Consider the following 22,494-nt stretch of genomic DNA (forward strand, 5'->3'; position numbering starts at 1 on the left):
AATATTGACAGACACTAAGAAGTTTCAATTTTCTTCATTAGCTTTCTGACCAAGAGGTTTGTAGCCAAAGAACCAAAGAATACTGCTGTTTGTAGAGCCTAAGATCATGTAGTACAATCTTCTCTTTCCTCTTATTCCTCCTCTCCCTTTTGCAGATGAGAAAAGTAAGGCCCAGATGTTGACACTATTTCCCATTACTAAAGATTAGAACAGATGACTTTTCCTTCCTCAAGCGTCTGTCATTACTAAAAATCATAGAATTTTGATGTTAGAAGGGAACTTAGAGGTCATCTTGTCCAACCTATTCATTTTATAGAGGAGGAAACTGAAGTCCAGAGAAGTTGTGACTAGCCCCAACATAACAGAGTTTGTTATGTGATGTAATGTCACAGAGATGACCAAACCTAGCTCCATCAGAGAGGAGGAAGAGGGATTTGGGGGTAAACTGACCAAGATCCAGGATGATTCAGTCTCTCCCAAGCAGGCTAGACAATGGCACTGGGACCATAGATGTCCAGTTCAGGGTCTCAGGCCTCTCCTGTTTCTTCTACTCCTTATCCATCTCCTAGAATGTAAATTGATCTGGTGGCAACCCCCAAACTCTTCAACTCCACTGAACTGCAACAGCACATCAATCACGTGGCCAAGCTCTGAGCAAGTCATCCTGTAAAGCAACTGGGAAGCTTGTGATTTATGAAAAACGAATATTCTTTTTTCCCTCCCCCTCACCGTCTAGCTCCCACGCATGGGGACATATGCATGCACACATACATTCATTTTCTTACACACACATACATGCACACGCACACACACACACAAAAGACCTTGAATCCATTGGAAATTCAAACTTTCCCTTATTGGTATGGAAGCTAAAAACCTTTGCCAAATGTGTAAGTTTATTTATGTGCAGTGCCCATCTGGAGAAACAACCTGGCTCCTTGAGAAGGAGTGAGGGAGGGAGAAAAGCAGCTTTCCTCCCGATGAGCATGGCTAGGGGCTGGGTGTTGTGCACAGCTTCCAAGGCTGAATGAACAAAAGAAAGGGGGTAGAGACTGAGCAGAGGAAAAAAATACACAAAAGTAACCCTAGCAGTATGAATGAATAATTCATATTGTGACTGCCTCAATGCTGAGCTTCCCAAAATAGTCATTTTAATTGCCTATTTGTTTCCCGTTGACTTTAATTCAGCTGCCTTCAGCTTGAAGAACCTTAATGTTTAAAGTTGACTTGTCAGGTATTGCTTCCTTAGGGGAATTATATTCCATTTTCTTTATAAAAAAGAAAGAAAAGTAATGAAAGAAAGCCCACTATTTAAAGATACGGAAACTCTTTCCTTTTAAATCCCACTGCAGAACTCCTTGTTGACACTGTTGGTTATTATGGGCTTTTTAGACAGACATACCAGCAGACAGACAGAGCTAGCAAGCTTTGGTACTTACGGAGGCCTACTAGCTGTGATGCAATCTGGGATCTCTTACAAGTCTGAAGCTTTTCAGATATCCAGACATCAAGGTGCTGACTAACAGGGCCAGATGAAGTGTCTTGGAAAGAAGAGTTAGAGAGAGGCATCTGAGGGACAACCACACAAACCACAGCTAGAGGGAGAGTTTCCTCAGGGAAGTGGAGTTTAGTGTTCTAGACTTGACACCACCTGCCTTGCTGTTGTACAAGGGTGATGAAGCAGACAATTTTCATCTCCCTAGGAAAGACCAATGCTTCAGGGACTATTTAGTTGCCTCATTTCTGGACCTCCTGATGCATCATTTTCAATTCATATTTAACAGAAATGGAATCATGAGATGTCAGAGCAGGCCTTAGAGATCAGAGAGTCACAGAATATTGAAACTGGAAGGGATATTAGCGGTCATCAATTCCCAGAATGACAGAATCTTGGAATTTAAGAGATCAAAGATACCATTTAATCCAACCCATACAGGATCAAGAATCTTGTCTGGGTTCTCCAGCCTCTGCTTAATGACTTGTTTTGAGGGGGAAGCCGCCACCACCTTCCAAGGCAGCCTGTGCTACTTTTAGCTAGCTCTAATTTGGGACTCTCTCCTTCTATCAGTCCTAAATCTGCTTTTCTGCAACTTCCTCCCATTGCTCCTATTTCCAACCTTTGCATTTTATAGATGAGCAAATTGTGAATTATAGAGGTAACTTGCCCAAGATCACATAGCTAGTTAATGACAGGTCTAGGATAAGAACCCAGGTCTTCTGACTCAACAACTATTTGAGTACCTATCATGTGCAAAGCTGCTATGGTTACCACTGTGTGGGACACAAAAGATGAATAAGACACAGTCCTTGCCCTCTGGGAGCCCAATGAGACCAGAGTGTGGAGGAGTAAAACTGTGAATGAGAATGGGAAGTTGTTCCCAGGAAGCTAGATCCACCTTCTTCCAAGGTATGAACAGTACAGCTCTCAGCTGGGTCAAGTTGAGCTAAGCAAGGGAGCATTTTGTGAGCTTGTAAAGTGTTTTGCTTTCATAATGGCCCTTTTCCCAGAAATCTCTCTTTTCGATGCATGAATGCCCACAGTAACTGCCCTTCTTGGCAGGTGGGAGTTAGCAATCAGTCTATTCTGGTAAAGGCCCATCCATAGTCACAAGCAACTAGTGATGAGCAAAGCATTGCAGCAAGTCTAACCCAACTAAGTTTAGGCAGGAGCCTCATGAATGTGTGAAGAAATGAGAACCTTCCCATAATTCCACTGTGAAGAATAACTATTCATGTATGTCTCTTACCCTTTACTAGAATCTAAGTTCTTTGAAGGAGGTGATACCATATATCTTCATTTTTTTTTTTTAAATTTCTCTAGGACCAAATATAATGCCTTGTGCAAGTGATAGGAGTTAAGGAACCATATGAATGAATGAATGAATGAATGAATGAATGAATGAATGAATGAATGAATGAATGAATGAATTCCCTTTCCCACATTCCTATTAGAAACCATACACATATAGACAAAGCAAGCAATATACAGGATAAATAAGAAATAATTAACAGAGGAAAGGTACTAACATTAAGAATTTAATGCGGGGCAGCTAGATGGCGCAGTGGATAGAGCACCAGCCCTGGAGTCAGGAGGACCTGAGTTCAAATCCGGCCTCAGACACTTAACACTTACTAGCTGTGTGACCCTGGGCAAGTCACTTAACCCCCATTGCCTTAAAAAAAAAAAAGACTAGAGTAGGACTCTGCTCCTAAGAGCCATACTTGCCACCTTCTCAATGGGAGGAATCATGGGAATGTTAGTACTGTAGTGGATCTCAGAGACAGTCTCATCCAGGGTTTCTTAACCTACCTGTGTCATGGACCCTCATGGCAGTCTGGTGAAGTCTTTGGACACCTTCTCAGATAATTCTGCCATTAGGCAACTAGAGTTGATTATCCGCAATAAATCATATTAGTACTGAAAGCATTCTAGACAGAGATGGCACATCAGAGTAAGATGAAGCAAAGATTGTACTGTTATCTGGCCTGGGATCCTTAAGCTTAAAAGTGAAAAGGATGATGCAAATGGGCTTCACAAACTTAGGGAGGGAAGTTGGAGAAGTTCTGAGGAATGAATGATGTCTTAGGGAATTTGGAAGGAGAGAAGGGAAGGTAACATGACTGAGACTTGGGTATGAGCAGAAGGACAAAAGGAAGGTAAAATGAACATAATTGATTTGTAAGAGGGAGATGGGAAGCTTGGAATATTCCTTCCTGCAAAAGGAGTGGGAATTAGGTGGTTCAAACAATGAAAAAGCCCCGAATAAATTAGTGCTACCAAAGCTGGAAAGCAGGAGACCTAGGAGCTGGAATCTTTAAGTCATCAAAGTGGTAGAAAAGCTTGTTCACCTACTGTTTCATTTGAATATGGCCTGTCCCCCCACCCCAACAGTAATCTCCTTGAGGGCAGGGGACCCGTTAGCATACCTCTTCTACAAGGGCTCAACATGACACATGTTGTAGGAGCTCCACAAATTCTGTTGGCTTGTTGACTAAAATTAGGGTGTGAAGATGATTCCAGAATCACTGTTAGAAAGCGGGAAGGGACCTCAAAGCCCCTCTAATCCAACCTCCCTCATTTTACAGATAAGGAAACTGATTCCCAGGAAGTTTAAAATGACTTGCCCAGGGCAGCTAGGTGGCACAGTGGATAAAGCACCAGCCCTGGATTCAGGAGGACCTGAGTTCAAATCCAGCCTCAGACACTTGACACTTACTAGCTGTGTGACCCTGGGCAAGTCACTTAACCCTCATTGCCCCTCCAAAGAAAAAAGACTTGCCCAAGGTCACACAGGTAGTAATATTTGAAGAGGATTTGAACCCAGGACCTCTGGCTCCAGAGTTTGTCATCTTTTCCACGTACCATGAAGATAGGCAGCAGTGAGGGAGAATAGAATAACAAATAGGTTCCGAAGGCTGGCATTTCTGCCTGCCCACCCTAGCCTTCATTTTCAGAAAGTGAGCCATGTCTACTTAGTAACCATGTTTTATGGCTTCCAACAGCCTGGAGGTGAAGGAGTGTAACTGAGGAGTGTTGTGAAATCCAAGTTATGGGAAATATGTATGTGAATTACCCCTGGGCAGTGAGGGAAAGCTTGCTTGTTTATGCCTGAACTTATGAGGCATCATTAACCTAGAAGTTTGGAAGGGCTAAGAATGTGAGGCTAGGGTCAGGTTAGAAATTGATGATACTTTACCCTCCACCCCCACCCCCTTTCCCTGCCAGGTGCTCCCTCCCTCACTGTGAGTGCTTACAGTGACAGCAGAGACAGGCTGGGAGGAATGTGTCACTTTGCCTTGTATGTGCCCACGTGTGCACATAAAGGGGCAGGTGTGCTGGGCTTCCTCTTTCAGGGAGCTCATGGGAGGCATCTGGCTGCTCTGGGCTGAGCCGCAACACAGCATGGGAGGACAAGGGGGAGGGAAAGGAAGGTGAGCCTAGTGAATGGGGGAGCCTTTCAAACCTTGCGGGAAAGAGAGGCTTGGGAATCGGGGTTTTGTCTGGTGGGTTAGTTAGTTATTAAGTGCTTCTGAGTCTTTGGCCAGGCCATCTGTACCCCAAGTAGAATCTAGAATGGTTGATCTAATTAGGAAGTCCTACAGGGCTCATGAAAAGAACCCAAATGCTTTGAAGGAAACAATGAAATGCACATTGTAGCAGTTTTATTGTTACACTGTGGAAAAAACCTTGGGCTTTTAAAAAAAATCTCTGATTGTCAATTACAGATCATATTGTTTTCAACATTAATATTCCCAACATCCAGCTGGGAGAACCCTTCTCAGAGGGCGGTTACCCTCTACTCCCTTCCCCCCTTCCCCCGGCCCCATCTGTGGGGCTAAGGGCTTCTCCAAGGGTGGAGTGCAACTGCATTTCTATGTATGCAACATCCAATGATCTCCTCTATGTCCTCTAGGTTACATGTCCTGGGATGTTTTTCCAGGAGCACCCATTATGAAACATTCAGGAATGTTTGTGTTCAATATGAGATTTGTAATTAAGAGGCAGAACCGGATCTTGCTTGTCTTTCTTTCCCATTCTCGCCTCTCATAGTTTTGGCATTTGGTTAATTTCACATTGTGATTAGGTTTTTCCTGCAGGTCAGAACATGGGCTCTAGAGGCCCATGTTCAATTTTGGTGAATCACTGTACTCTGGCCATAGAAAGAAAGCCAGCATGTCTTCCTATCACAAAATTTTGGGGGGTTTTGTTTGTTTTGTTGGGTTGTTTTTTTTGCCAAAGAAGAAAGATCTTGGGCTGCAGAAGCACCAAGAATTTCCTAGGGGGAGAGGCAGGAGGGGTCAGACAGGTCTATAAGGGCATTTGCTCTCTCTCTCTCTCTCTTTCTCTCTCTATCTCTCTCTCTCTGGAATTTTTTTTCTAAAAATTCTTTGTTCAGCTTTAAATTTTGCTTTCCATCCTAGTTTTCTTAATGATATGTTTGCCACACTGAATAATTCATCCTCCTCTTGGCATTTGTGCCGTTTGAGATTCTTATTGTCTGGATTTCTTATAAGCAGTACAATTTACTTTTTTAATCTTTCCCCATAAAAGAGCTTTTCATCCTTCTCTGGGTTTATCTTCAACTTAACGGCAGAAAGTACCTCAAGTCCCTGGTGTCCTCATTCATGTCACATAGTAAAAGCCTCTTAGCTTGAAGACCTGGTACTTACTTTATTTTTCTTGTCCATTCCTTCCAAAAAGTGTTGTCATTCATTCATTCATTCATCCATTCATTCATTCATTCATTCAACAAACCATCAATGAGTGTCTGCTACTGAGCTAGACTTTTGGAAATGCAGACAAAAAATGGAAAAGCCATCCCTTCCCTGAAGGTGCTTTCATTCTCCTGGAAGGATGCAAAATGTACACAATAATTGGAGGAAGGAGAGAGCTCTAACAACTAAGAGGAGAAAACAATGACTTTCCATGGGAGATGATGCCAGAGTTGAGGGGGTCTTTTGGGGGATTTTTTTGGTGAGGCAGTTGGAGTTAAGTGACTTGCCCAGGGTCACACAGCGAGTAAGTATCAAGTGTCTGAGGCCATATTTGAACTCAGGTTCTCCTGAATCCAGGGCCAGTGCTTTATCCACTGTACCAACTAGCTGCCCCTAGAGTTGAGGTTTAAAGGAATTTCTGACCCTCAGTCCAAATTCTTCTCCCTTACAGTCTTAAATGCCATGTCCCAATTTATCCTACTTCTGTGTGGTTACATTGCATATAGATGATTAAGGAGAAAGTCACAGGACCATAGATTCAAGACCAGCAAGTCCAACCCCCTCATTTTTCAGATGAGGAAACTGAAATCCAGAGAGATTAAGTGACTTGCCTAGGGTCACACAGCTAATAACTTCTAAGGTGGGAATTAGGACCCCAGACTTCCAATTTCATCATCCTATCTGGAGGCAACTAGGTGGCCAGTGTATGAAGCACCAGGCCTGTAGTCAGGAAGACCTGAATTCAAATCCAGCCTCAGACACTTATTAGCTATGTGACCCTGGGCAAGTCACATAACCTCTGTTTGTCTCAGTTGCTTCAACTGTAAAATGGGGGTAATATACAGCACAATATTTGTAAAACACCTAGCACAGCACCTGGAATGTAATAGGCATTATATAAATGTTATTCTTTTCCCACTAAAGTATGACGTCTCTTATCCAGTGTGATAGTAAGTGTAATAATATTTATGCCTTCACACACCAGAATTTCATCTGGGATAAGAGCATGTTTGAATCAACTTCTCAGAATTGGTAGAGTGTCTGCTGTTATTTTTTTTTTAAAGCAACAAAGTTTTCCTGAATTTTGGATTATCAGAATCTTTCCTTCAGATGTTTAACTTCTTATCTAACCAGCAGTGGGAGTTTGGCACTGTATGGATCCCAGAATCCAATTTGTGTTGAAGAGTAGTTCTGTCTTCTTCTTCTTCTTCTTTTTTTAAAGTTTTGTCTTCTTTTATGGCTTCTATGGCTTTCCAAAAGGGAGGAAGAACAATCCATGTCCCAATGCTTCATTGCACAGATACCTTTCTTGCTTCCTGCATTCCGAGGAGAGGGGAATAACCACAGCCAAGAGACCAGTGTTGTTGCATCTGTATGTAGTCTACATGGCTCTGGGATCTTGAGTCTAACCTTTACTAACTATTAGGAAAGAAGCAATGAGGAATATATTTGCTTGTTTGTTTTAATAAGTTGTTTATTTTATCTTATTCTCATACCATATCAGTAGTTTGGTATCTTGCCTGTGTGACAGAGCAAAACCAGAAAAAAACAAACCCACCAATTTCTAGTTGGTGTACTGGAGTCATGGAATGTCCATCAGTTTGGCAGTTAGATTGCCTGATTCACTGTTGATTAGGACTGCCTACTGCTCTTGCCTCAAACACCCTGCCCTAATTTGTTTCATTACAAGGTTTGAGAGAAAGTGAAATTCTGACCAGGTGGTTTATAGACAGTGCTAACAGTTTTCTCCATCACCATATCATTATTATAATCTTTTTCACCCAGTTACACCCGGTACCCTCCAAGCAACCTTGTCATGTGTCTTCCAGGGAACAAATGAGCGTACCTAGAAGCTGATCATGTAAAATGAACAGAATAGCTTAGGAATGTCGGGGACAGTTATGGGTTAAAAAAGTATAAGGGAGGTCATGATCAAATTTACACACATATATTTATATACATATTGTGAGAATCAGAGCGCCACCACCCTGCTGAGAAAGGCATTGTGAGAACCAGGGCAGCTCTGCCCTGAGGAGAAAGCATGAGGTGACCTTTTTGAAATTTCTAAGGTCAGAATGGCATCCAGAAGTTATGTCTACTGCCTGTAAGTCATGTCAATCAATGGACCAGCCAATTAGCTTGGAGCTGTGTGTGTGTGTGTGTGTGTGTGTGTGTGTGTGTGTGTGTGTGTGTATGTGGACTGCCTTCTTCCGGTTCGACAGGGGGTTTCCAGTGGAACTGGGGGGGGGGGGGTTCACTCTCTTGTATAGCTAGGTGAAGGCGGCTTTTCCTCTCTCTCTTTGCTAACCCATAATATACTTTAATAAAAGCTTAATGCCCAAAGACTGGTGCTTAAAGCTTCTAATTTAAGGCAACCACACATTAGATTTTTAGACATCACAGTTAGATTTTTTAAGCTTCACAATAAACATATGTCTATGAAAACTCACCAGACTCAATGCTAAGAACATCAGTCTTTATCCCAGGAGGGTAGATGTGAAGTCAAATCCAGGTGATATAAGCTAAGAGTTAGAAGAAAGAAGTCTGATCATAGAATCTCAGAGTCAGAAGGAATCACAGAGGTCATCTAGCCCAACCTACAGCTGAATACTATATAATAATAATCTACAACATCCCTAGCAAGTAGTCATCCAGACTTCACTGGCAGTGGAACACACCACAGGCTCTTCCCCTCCAAGACAGCCCTAATTTTTTTTTTTAGTGAGGTAATTGGGGTTAAGTGACTTGCCCAAGGTCACACAGCTAGTAAGTGTTAAATGTCTGAGGCTGGATTTGAACTCAGGTACTCCTGATTCCAGGGCCAGTGCTCTATCCGACAGCCCTAATTTTTAATACATTTTTTCCAACCTAGATCTGGTTCTCTGCAGTTTCTACCCATCATTCCTAGTTCTGCTGTCTGGGGCAGAGCAAGATAAATTTAGTCCCATTGCCATGTGGTAACTCTTTATATACTTGAAGCCATTACTCCTCCCCAGTCTTCTCTTCTCCAGACAAAACATCCTTAGTTCCTTCCAACTGTTCTTCAGACATAGCATTGTCTCCAGTCCTTTTTCCATCCCAATGCCCTCTTCTTGTCAATATCCTTCTAGCAAGGTAGCACCCAGGGTTTAACACAGCCCTGTAGATGTGGTTTGATCACAGGTCAACAGGACTATCATTTCCCTCATACTGGATGCTATGCCTCCCTAAGATCGCATTATCTGCATTTGACCACTGAGTCACAATACTGACTCATTGGGCTTGCAGTCTACCAAAACCCCAGGAAATGTTGTATAGCCCAATGGGTTCTTCATTATGTACTTTTGCAGTTAATTTTTTGAACTTGAGTGCTTTATTTTGCTGTTAGTCCTATTAAATTTCATTTCCTTTGAGCATTTGAGATTTGGCACATTCTCCTATGCTCTCAAGATCTTTTTTGGTCTATAGGATTATCCAAGGGGTTGGTTATCTCTCCCACAAAATAAGCATGCCATCAATGTAACTGAGAAAAGTGTTAACCGGCATATACCCAAGGACATTGACCCATTAATGACTACTTTTGGGGTCTAAGTATTGCTAGAACAAAGCCATCTAACGATATAATCCTCTATCCCATGTCTCCCCATCTCTTCCATGAAAAATAACATAAAAGACTTTGTCAATTTTTTTAAAAATGAAATCCTGGAGTTTTATGCCTATTTCATTCCCTGATCTACCTATAAAAATAGAAATGAGATTGGTTTGGCAGAGGTTATGCTAGATCTTAGTGATCACTCTTTCCTCTTCTAAATGCTGACAAATTATCCCTTTTATAATATATTTGTTCTAAAATTTGGCTGGGAACCCAAGTCAAGCTTACTAGTCAATCGTTTGAAAATTTCACCCTTTACCCATTATTTTAAAATCAAAATAATATCATTCCCCATCTTCTGTCCTGAGGTACTTCAGTTTTTCCCAAAGATCACAGACATATCAGTTCTCTCAATGCCCCAGGATGTAGTTCATAGTATCATAAATCTAGAGCTAGGAAAATAAATCTATAGCTAGACCAAAGAGGCAGATGAGAAAATTGAGGCCAAGAGAGATTTACCGACTTAGAAGTATTGAGTTAGGGCAGCAAGGTAGTGCAAAAGATAGAGTATAGGGCCTAGAATCAGGAAGACTCATCTTTCTGAATTCAAATCTGGCCTCAGACACTTACTAGCTGTGTGACCCTGGGCAAGTCACTTAACCCTATTTGCCTCAATTTCCTCATTTGTAAAATGACCTGGAAAAGGAAAGGGCAAATCACTCTAATATCTTTGCCAAGAAAACCAACAACCCCAAACAGGATCATGAAGAGACTGAAACGACTGAACAACAACAAATAGAAGGGACCCAAAAAGCTATCAAGTTCAACCCACTCATTTTACAGGCAAGGAAACTGAGGCCCAGGGAGAATTAAGTGATTTGGCCAAAGTCACACAGGTAGTAAGTGTCAGGCATGAGATTTAAATCCAGGTCCTCTGACTCTAGAGTAAGTATTTTTTCCATTCTAATATGCTACCTCTCAGAGTTGGTGTCTTGAACTCAATGGGGAATAGCTTTCATTTCAGTTATCCCAGGGACTAGCTCCCTTGTGATCATCTTTTGTTCTGTCCTTTTCATCCTGAAGATCATTTTCTTCGGCTGAAAAAACCAAAACAAAAATTAAGTAGTTCTCCCTTCTCTGTCATTAACATCATTCCATTAACCCAGAACAGTGGTCTTAGCCCTTCTTTGTTTGATCTTCACCCTGTCCCTAAAAAAAATTTTTTTTAATTTGGAGAGGGGAAGGGGAGGCTTCTTAGTATTCTTTGCTAACCTCAGTTGATTCTGAATTCTTCTGACCATATTCTTTCATAACCATGCCCCTTTTGTTTATTCCTCCTCCATTAACTACCCTTTATTCCATCATATATCCATATCTATATCTTCATATAATTCAATTTCTTAAATAAGCATATTCTCATAAAACTCTTTAGACAACTCCACCTTTTCTTCCTCATCAGAACTGTTCATATTTATGTTATCAGAATTTCATTCTTCATTGGAATTCATCCTTTTCCAACCCTATAGAATTTTAAGCCATGTCATCCTTCTCATCCACTCTGAATCCTTTGAAACTTGTTGTCCCATTATATAGAGGGCATTTCAGACTATGTCTGGTTTTCTGCCCCTTTTCTGAAATAGACTGGTCAAATCATCTTCAAGATTCCCATCATATCTGTTTATCAGCAAGTTTCTTTTTATCACTAGAATCAGGCCAGATTAGCAGTTCCTTTCTTAACCTTTTCTACCTTTTGAAAACTGAAGTTTTAATTAAGGGAGATTAAATCGCCCACCCCATATATCACTGTGCTATAAGAGATATTGCATACTATGAATATAGAGAAGCAAAGGAAGGTTTATATGAACTGATGCAAAATTAAATAACCAGAACCAGGAAAACAAATATACACTTTGACTACAACACACAAAAAAGAACAACAACAAAGTTAAAAGGGAGGCTGTGAAAGCTTAATGACCAAACTTGACCCCAAAGAAATGATATGAAAAGGTAACTTTCTTCCTTCTTTGCAGAGGTAGGTGACGAGGGCTGTGGAACACTACATATAATGATGGACTTGGTTGGTGTGCTGGGAAGTTTTGCATAACTTTTTAAAAAAATTCTGATTATAAGAAATGATTTTCTGGGAGAGCAAGGGAGGAGGGATAACTTAGGAGATACAGGTTATGTAAAAATAAAGGATATTAATTATAAAAATTTTAATTTCCAGAAGAGAGAATAAAGATGCTCTGAACAGGACACAGAAAAGCAGAACAATTTTATTACTATTCTGTTAAATTTAATATGCATTTAAAAAATCTCAAACCAAATTCATAATTTCACATATAATTCTCTTTTCTGCTCTTTGTACATTGTAATGTTTGTGTTTTTAAAATTTTCTTCTAATTATAAATTTAAAATTTATATAGTCACGTATGTGTGGGTTTATATATCTTCTATCTTATATATTTGGCATTTAAAATCTTTCACAACATGGACCCTTTCTATCTTTCTAGTCTTCTTACATTTTGTTGTTTCTGCTGTTTAGTTGCTTTTCTGTCATGTCTGATTCTTCGTGACTGGAGTCGTTTGCCATTTCCTTCTCCAGCTCATTTTATAGATGAGGAAACTGAGGCCACCAGGGTTAAGTGACTTGCCCAGGGTCATACAGCTAGCAAGCATCTTGAGGACTGATTTGAACTTCCTGACTCCCGGCCTGGCGCTCTATGCACTATAGTGCCACCTAGCTGCCCTCTTAACACTTTCCTTCCCTCCATGTACTTTACAATCAATCCAACTACACTGGCCTATTTGCTATTCCTTGTACACCATACTCCATCTTCTAGCTCCTTTCCTTTGCACTGGCTGTCCTCCCCTGCCTGGGATGCTTCCACTCCCAACCTTCGCCCCTTAGACTCCCCATCTTATTTTAGGACTAAGTTCCAGCCCCATTTTCTGCAGAAAGCCTTTCCTGGTCCCTGCTTCTCCCCCCAATTTCCAAGGTTACCTTTCTTCTACTCTGTATATGTTTTATGTGTGACTAGTTATTTTCATATTGTTTTCCCTCACTAGAATATGAACTCCTTGAAGGCAAGGACTGTTTTTATCTTCCTTTCTACCCCCAGTGCTTAGAATAATACCCAGAACATATTTAAGCACTTGATAAATATTTTTGATTAATGTTTATTAAATTCACAATAAGCATCAAATGTATATAAAAATAAATTTCACCCTCTGAATAAGAAAAGATGAAAGGCAAATCACCTTTACAACTCAAGTTGCTGAGCATTCGGGTCCTGGGAGAAATTAGTCCCTAGGGTGCTTCCTTGGCAGCTGGGTGACGCAGTAGATAGAGTGCTAGGCTTGGAGTCAGGAAGAACAGAGTTCAAATCCAGCCTCAAACACTTTCTAGTTGTGTGACCTTGGGTTGGTCACTGAATCTTTGTTTGCCTCAGTTTCCTCAACTATAAAATGGGGGTTATAATAGTGCCAACCTCCCAGGATTGTCGTGAGGATCAAATGAGGTAACATTTGTAAATTGCTTAGCACAGTGCTTGGCACATAATAGGCACTCAGTATATGGTCCTTTCCTTCCTTTCCCTCATTCCATGAGTGTTGCCCATATAATAAAAGCAAGAACATAGGTCAGATTCCATGAGCCTTGTCAGTCGCTGCATTGGAGGAATTAAAGGTACTGCCTTTGGTAATATGTTTACTGTACTAAGTGGGGTATTTGTTAAAAGAAAGCGATAGCAATATTCCCTGACTTCAGGGGAATACATGCAAAGCAACAGACTATCTTGGCTTTTCTGACTTAGCCTTTGTCCTAGATGCACCCACAGAGATGGCAAGTTTATCCTCTATTCCTTATTCTTCCTTTGGTTGGCAGAGTCCCCCTGGAGAAGTCTTACTCTTACCATTGGCATTGCTGTTGATGTCACTTTCAGGGAAATTTCAATCTCTTCTTCACTCATAGACACAGGTAGGGGAGAGAACAGGTCTCATCATCTACCAGCACCCCAAAGTCTACTGAGCAAGTACCCAAATAGGCCAGACCTTTACAATAAATGTTGGGGGACTAAGCTTCCATCTCCCTGTGGAAAAGTGTGGACTTTAAATCCTTTCCATCCTCCACTCCTCATTTCCCATGCCCTCTCCACATGCCCCATGCCCTCTAGAATACTTCCACCCTAGGGCAGTTTGGTGGCACAGTGGATAGAGCACTGGCCCTGGAGTCAGGAGGACCTGAGTTTAAATCTCTCCTCATATACTTACTAGCTATGTGACCCTGGGTAAGTCACTTAACCCCAATTGCCTTAAACATCCAGGGACTTCTCCAGTCATCTTGATGTATATCTTGCCACTGGGCCCAGGTGGCTCTGGAGGAGAGAATGAGGCTGGTTACCTGGCACAGCCCTCCCTCACTTCAATCCAGCGCAAGTTCATGACATCACCTCCCCATGTCAGGGTCCTCTTTGAGAAAGGACAAACAGCAACCACTACAGTCCCACCCTAGCTTCAAGACTGTCTCCTTGCCACCTATTTTCCTATCATTTGTTTTTCTCATCTCGCCCCTGCTCTATCATCTTTAGGACTTAGACATCCATTGATGAGTAATTTTTGTATTTGGAAACTGTGAAACATTCACTTCTCAGAGCATCAGTGCCACACACCCTGTAGGGACTCAATGACTGATTCTCCATGATTGTATGTAAATGAAAGTCAAGACTTCAGGAATTGCGATCTCATCATGGTTTTCTGTGTTGCACACTGTGTATAATAAGATTTCTAGTCTAGCTGACAAGCTGAAAGGCCCAGCTTTTGAGAGCACAGTGTAATGAAAGCTGGATAGGGAGAAAAAGAAGGAGCCTCAGTCTGATGGCCAGGGCTTATACTTTCCCACACCGCGTTATGAATTGTCAGTAGATACAGTAACCCAGTGTGGTATGTGTGGCTTTTTCTTTAAAAGCCATTTTACGGGATCATTGAACAAAAAGGTGGAGCCACAGCCTTGGCTCAGAATCCTGGTCCTCACTCCCTGCGGTGGGAGAGCGGGAGCGAGAGTCACTCTTAGACAAGTCTAAGGAAGGGAAGGAATTGATGTAAAGTAGCCGTTTGTTTCTGGAGGGCGGGGGGTCGAGCGGGGAAGGCAGGCCATCAGAGAAGCTCTGAAACCTCCTTGGAGGAGCGACCTTGGAACCTTGCCCAGCCTGCATAACAGCCCCTTGGTTACAACTGTTCCAGGCGGCTTTGCGAGAATTGCCCGATCTTTTTCTCCCTCATTTTCTTCCTGTTCTCCAGGGTGATACTTAATTCCACAAAGGTGGTCAGATCGTGTACTGGGTTAAACCAATCCAAATAGTATGAGTTTCTAGCCCTGAGGGAATACTTCTCTGGAGGGGGCGTCAAGGAATATGGAATGAGTTGTGTTTTGCTCATTGGGGGCTTCCTCAGTGATGAGCGTACTAGGTGCCATACACCAACATACCTATCCCTTGCCCACTGTGCTTAGGGAACCCTTGAATTCTCTTAATAGAACACATAAAGAACACAAATTCTGTGGTTACACAGGCGGATGGCATTTTTCAGTATAGATTTTTAATTTGACTTTTTAGATTCCTCCCCCCCTCCTTTTTAATGTTGCTTTGAATGGATTCTAGTAAGCCATCTCTAGCATGTGGAGAAGGGGGGGAGGGAAAGGGGGAAAAAGAAATTTACATGATAATTTTATTATATATTTAAAAGGAATAGCAAGTTGTACATAATAGATTTTCAGTTTCATGGGCAATCATCTTTATTATACCACATTATGGAAATGCTTATTTTATTCCATAAATTAAAAACAAAATAAAGAAAAAGAAAAGGCAAGCCTTTATTAAGTACCTACTATATATCAAATACATAGCATAGCAAGGTGTGACACTCAGCTCATGGGCCATGTGTTTGATATCTCAGATATAGTAGACAGACTTGATAGCAGGAAAAACTGGTTTGAATCCCACCTCAATCACTTAGCACTCATATAACCCTAGGAAGATCACCTAACCTTTCTTGATCTCAGTTGCCACTTCTGTGATAGAGGATAATAATAACTATAGAATTTATCAAATGGGGTGATGGTGAAGAATAAATGAAATTATGTATGTAAAGTGCCTGAAAACATTGGAGTGCTGTATATAGCTCTATATATAGTTATTATTATCCACTCCCATCATGGTCTAGAGCAGGGAGTTTTAACCTGGGGTTCATGGACCCTCAAGGGGTCCCTGAATAAATCGCAGGAGGTCTGTGAACTTGGTTCAGAAAAACATTACATCTTGATTTTCATTAACATCTAATTAACGTTTAGCATTTCTTTCAGTTATTTTAGAACATTATTCTGAGAAGAGGGTCCATGGGTCTCACCAGACCTCAAAAAGGGTATATCAGTTTGGTAAAGCTTATGGAGAAGCCTCTTCTGAGAATAATGTTTTAAATGCATAAGACAAAATACACAGAATTGCAAAGGGAATGAATTGAAATGCTATTAGGAAAATTTTTTTTCAAAAAAAGTTCACAGACTCCATGTTAAGACCCCCTGGTTTAGAGGGAAGCTTTTGAGACTGGAACCAGGAAATCTGGGTCCTATTTCAAGTATTTTCTCCTCCTTCTTGCCCATTTTTGTGCTTCAGTTTGTCCCTCTGCAAAAGTGTAATAAATGCCCTTCAGACTCCCAGAGAAGAATAGCAAAATACTGTTGCATAGTGGGAGGCATTAAGAGGCTCAAGGTGCCTCCTCAAACGGAATTTCACAAATACCTCCTATCCCTGTACTCCTGGCTTCTCCCTCCAGTCTTCAATGCCTTGGTGCATCATTTTTTGTTGTATTGTTTTGTTCCTTGTCAACAATTCAGAGGGGCAGCATAGTTTAGTGGATAAAGAGCTTGCCTCAGAATTCTGATAAAGCCTGGCTGTGTGACCCTAGGCAAGTCACATAAGCTCTTAGAGCCTTAGACAATCTCAGAATAAAATTTAAAAAAATTTTTCCCCCAGACTTTTATTTTTACCCAAGTACATGTAAAGATAGTTTTCAACATTCACTTTTGTAAGATTTTTAGTTCCAAATATTTCTCCCACTCCTCCTGAAGCCAGCAAGCATTCCGATATAGGTTATACATTACAATCATTTTAAACATATGTCCACATTACTCATGTTGTGAGAGAAGAATCAGAACAAAGAAAAAATACAAGAAAAAAGAAACAACCAAAAAAAAAGGACCCCAACAACAAAAAAGTGAAAATAGTATGCTTCAAACTACATTCAGAATCCATAGTTCTTTTTCTGGATGTGGAGAACATTTTCCATCATGAGTCTTTTGGCATTGTCTTGGATCATTGTAATGCTGAGAAGAGCTAAGTCTATCACAGTTGATCATCACACAATGTTGTTGATACTGTGTACAATGTTTTCTTGGCTCTGCTCATTTTACTCAGCATCAATTCATGTAAGTCTTTCCAAGTTTTTCCGAAATCCACCTGCTCATCATTTCTTATAGCACAATAGTATTCCATTACATTCATATACCACAACTTGTTTAGCCATTCCCCAATTGTTGGGCATCCCCACAATTTCCAGTTCTTTGCCTGCACAAAAATAGCAGCTATGCTTTTGTACATGTGAGTTCTTTTTCCCTTTTTTTATGATCTTTGGGATATAGACCTAGTAGTGGTATTGCTGGGTCAAAGGGTATGCACAGTTTTATTGCCTTTTGGGCATGGTTCCAAATTGCTCTCCAGAATGGTTGGATCAGTTCACAATTCCACCAACAGTACATTAGTGTTCCAATTTCCCCATATCTCCTCCAACATTTATCATTTTCCTTTTTTGTCATATTAGCCAATTGGATAGATGCGAGATGGTACCTCAAAGCAGTTTTAATTCGCATTTCTCTAATCAGTAGCAATTGAGAACATTTTTTTTTCATATAGCTATAGATAGCTTTAATCTCTTCATCTGAAAACTGCCTGTTCATATCCTTTGAACATTTCTCAATTGGGGAATGACTTGTATATTTGATTCAGTTTTCTATATATTTTAGATACGTGGCCTGTTTCCCAGCTTTCTGCTTTCCTTCTAATCTTGTTTGTATTGATTTTGTTTTTGCAAAACCTTTTTAATTTAATGTAATCAAATGATCCATTTTGCATTTCATAATGTTCTCTATCTCACCTTTGGTCATAAATTCTTCCCCTCTTCATAGATCTGAGAGGCAAACTATTCCTTCTTTTCCTAATTTGTCTATGGTATTACCCTTTATGTCTAGATCATGTACCTATTTTGACTTTCCTTTACAAGATGTTGGTCAGAATATAAATTGCAGATTAGTTGTAGCACTACATTGACAGGAGTTTCCTCATCTGGGAGTTCTCCACTGTGAAATCTCAGGGTTAGTCCCTATTCCTCTTAACCAGTTATGCTGTTCTTGCCCCCATTTTGGCCACCTGAGTCTGCCTAAATAACAATAGTATGGGGTGGTGGAAAGAGTGCTGGATTTGGCATCAGAAGACCTGAGATCAAATATTGTCTCTGCTACTTTTTACCTCCATGACCTTGGGAAAATCACTTACCCTCTCTGGGACTGTTTCCTCACCTGGAAAATGAAAGGGTTAAACTAGATAGATTCAGAGGGCCTTCTAGCTCTGAATCTGCAATCCTGTGGTCCTATGAGATCCCTGCCAAAATGTCAAACTGAAGGATGGGGATTGTTCCATTAGTCTAATTTGTCTTCCTGGCTCTGCTCTCTCCCTTCTTCGATCCATCATTTGTATCTCAGCTAAAATCATCTTTCTGGTCATATCATTCCCCTATTTACAACTCTGCTTTGGCTCCCTATTGCCTCCTGAGTAAAATTCAGACTTCTTTGTCTGGCATTCAAGGCCCTCCACAATAATTTCCACCCTTACCATATATTGTTACCCCTCTACACAATTCCCTGACACACTAATCTATTCTCTGTCTCCTAAACCTGTCGTGTTTCCTCCTAGCTCTGTGCTTTCCACATGCTATTCCCTATGCCTTAAATGTTTTCCTTCCTCCTCTGTGCTTATTAAATTTCTACGCACCCAGCTTGTGAGGGGCTCCTTCTGTGGAGGGTGGGACACACATTTATTAAGCACCTACTATGTGCCAGGCCCTGTGCTAAGCACTTTACAGGTAATATCTAATTTGATCCTCACAACAACCTTGTAGGTGCTTTTATTATCCCCATTTTACAATTGAGGAAACTGAAGCAGACAGATTTACTGATTTGTCTAGGATCACACAGCTAGGAAGTGTCCAAGGCCAGACCTGAATCCAGGCCCAGCACTCTCACCTAGCTGCCTCTGTGAACTGTACAAGGTACTAAAGACCTTAGATTAAAAGGCCAAGGTCTCCCACTGCATTCGGGGCCATCTCCAGTCATCCTGATATCTATATCTTGCCACTGGACCCAGATGGTTCTGGAGGAGAGAATGAGGTTGGTGACCTTGCACAGCCCTCCCTCGCTTAAATCTAATTCACTGCAAGTCAGGACATTACCCCGATGTCATGGTCCTTTTTGAGAATGAAGGACAAACAACAACAAAAAGGTATTAGATGCTAAAGCAGCACAAAGATGAAAAACTCTCACTACAATCAAAGAATTTACATTTAACTGGGGGATGTAATTGTTAATGGAAAGTAAGCAAATCATTTAAGGGAGAAAAAATAACCAAAAACTAGAAGGAATCATTAAAACTTCTTGCAGGAGGTAACACCTGAGTTGACCCCAGAACACTCAAGGGCAGAGAACTGATAAATAGAAGTATGTATAGAATAAATTTATACACACACACACACACACACACACACACACACACCCTTATTTATGTCTAATGGTAGCTATCTGTCAGGGGAGGGAAGAAAAAAAAGAAATTGACATAATAATTTTGTTATGTATTTTAAAGTAATAGCAAGTCAAATATAATAGATTTGCAGTTTCATGTGCAATCATCTTTTTTATTATACTATGTTATGGAAATTCTTGCTTTATACCATAAGTTAAAATGAAATTTAGTAATGAAAAAAGGTAAAAAGGGAATGTATTCCGGACAAAGAGACAGACTGTGCACAGGTACAAAGATGAGAGACAGAATATCAGCTTCCAGAAGCAAGGGGGGGGGGGGGCTCATTTGTCTGACAGATAGAACATGTGAAGGAGAATAATAGGGGGAAAAAGGAGGCTGGAACCAGATCTCTAGAAGTTGTTTTGTTTTGTTTCTTTTTTGGGTTTGTTTGGTTTTTTTTGGTGAGGCAATGAGGGTTAAGTGACTTTCCCAGGGTCACACAGCTAGTAAGTCTCAAGTGTCTGAAGCTGGATTTGAACTCAGGTCCTCCTGAATCCAAGGCCAGTGCTTTATCCACTGCGCCACCTAGCTGCCCCCTCCCTAGAGGTTTTAAATGCCACACTGAGGGGTTTGTATATTTTGTTTTCATACCCACTGAAGTTTTTGTTTTGGGTTGGGTTTTTTTGGTAAAAATTTTTTAATTGTTTTAAACAAATGCAAATTGAGAAAAGAAAAAAATTAGAACATTGCCATGTACACAGCAGAACATGAGAGGATTCAATATAAAACAATAAATTTCCAATTCAAGAAAACCATAAAGAGTCTTGAGTAGGAGAGATGACATGAAGGTTGCTTTGGTAGCTCTATGAAGGATGTGTTAGAGAGGGGAGTGGCTAGGATCAGGGAAACCATTTAGGAAATAGTCTGATAAGAAGCAAGGAGGGTCTGAAAGAGGGTGGCAGCTGTGTAATTGGGGAAAGAGGTGGATGCCAGAGATATTGTAGACACAGAACTCATGGGACCTGGTCACTGACTGAGTATGCAGGGCAAGATTCCAGGTTTGCAAACCTGGAAACCTGGGGAACTTGGAGCATAGTGGTTTCCTTAAGAGAAATATGGCAGTTTTGAGAAATAATGGATTAAATATATACAAAGTACATTGTAACCTTAAAGTGATATGTAAATCTCAATTGTTATTATCATCATTATCATACATACTTTAAAGTGAACTCAAATCCCACTTTCTCCATAAAGTCTTCCTTATCCCCTTTGGTCAGTAAAGAGTTTCCCTGGGAACCTCAAAGCATTTTGCTCCCTTTTCAATTCACTTTTTCATGTAATATTCTACATTGTACTTATCTGTATCTGTGTCTTATTCTCCTACTAGACTGGAATCTATGGGGGTAGGGATTGCAACTAATCGTGTCTAGAGCTATACAGATAAAAATGAAAAATAGTCCCTTCCCTCAAAGAGTTTACTTTCTACTGGGGAATGCACTATGTAAATGGAAAGTAAGTAAAAGATAATTTAAGAAGGGAGAGATGACTATTAACTGACTAGGCATCATCAGGAAAAAGGATCAGTACTATGCCTTATCAGACACTTCCTAGTTGTGTGACCCTAGGCTGGTCATTTAACTTCTGCCTTAGTTTCATCAACTGTAAAATGGGGATAGTAGCAACACCTACTTCCCCAGGGGTTGTTTTGAGGATCTAATGAGATAATATTTGCAAAAAACAAACAAAGAAAGAAACACTTAGCACAGTGCCTGGAACAAAGTAGGCACAATATAAATGCTAGTTCCTGTTCTTTATCCAAACTTTATAACTTCCCCAGCACCTAGTACAGTATTCTATACAGGGTCAGTGCTTAATTACATTTTTGTTAAATCAATAATAAAGTACACATGGCAGGAGGCTTTAGGATAGGAATTAGAAGGGACAAGGGAGAACTAGGAAGATGTAATCATAGAATTTTATGTCTAGAAGGGGCCTTTTATCATGAGGCAATGTAGTACAGTAGAAAAAGCACTGGTATCAGAGGACCTGGGTTCAAATCCTGCCTCCAATGCTTACTGTCTTTATGACCTTGAACAAGTTAGCCTTTCTTGGCCTCAGTCTCCTCATCTGTAAAAGGAGGACCCGATGGGGCAGCTAGGTGGCACAGTGGATAGAGCACCGGCCCTGGAGTCAGGAGGACCTGAGTTCAAATCTGGCCTCAGACACTTAACACTTACTAGCTGTGTGACCCTGGGCAAGTCACTTATCCCCAATGGCCTCACTAAAAAAAAAAAAAAAAAAGGAGGACCCGATGACCTCTGAGGTCCCTTCTAGCTCTATATCTATGATCTAGTCCCAGTTTTCCATTTTTCAAATGAGAAATTAAATGATTTGCCCCTAAGTTGCACTGCTTGGCAGACCCCCATGCTTGAACCCAGATCACCTGATTTCCAGGTCTGTATTCTTCCCACAGCCTGCCTCCCTGAGAGAGCTAGTCTTGCTGCTGTGATTTGTGGTGTAGAACAAAAGCCCTTTCTCCCTAAAACCATAGCTCTGTCCTTTGAATGATGACCATGGCATCTCTGGGTCATTGGGTATCTTTTCTGACTAGAAGACATAGAACTGTGGTGAGGAGTGTGAGAGTCTCAGATGGCCCCCCCCAAAAAAGTAATGATGGTAGAATTTTAGGGCTGAAAAAGACCATAGAGATCATCCAGTCCTGACCTCGCATTTTACAGATGAGGAAACTGAGGTCACAAGAGTTGAAGTGACCTGCTCAAGTTCAGATGGATAGTAAGCATCAAAGACAGGTTGTCAGAAAGTGGAGTCAGTGACCTTTCCACTGTGCCTCACTACCTCTAGTTC

General features: G+C 40.9%; 1 protein-coding gene across 1 annotated transcript in view; it reads left to right on the forward strand.

Annotated features, from left to right (window-relative positions):
* WWC1 (WW and C2 domain containing 1) overlaps window positions 1-22,494 on the forward strand; it is a 159,058-nt gene that overhangs the window by 63,970 nt on the left and 72,594 nt on the right. The window lies entirely within an intron of this gene.

This window comes from Dromiciops gliroides, chromosome 2, assembly GCF_019393635.1.
Source record: "Dromiciops gliroides isolate mDroGli1 chromosome 2, mDroGli1.pri, whole genome shotgun sequence".
NCBI classification, from domain to species: Eukaryota; Metazoa; Chordata; class Mammalia; order Microbiotheria; family Microbiotheriidae; genus Dromiciops; species Dromiciops gliroides.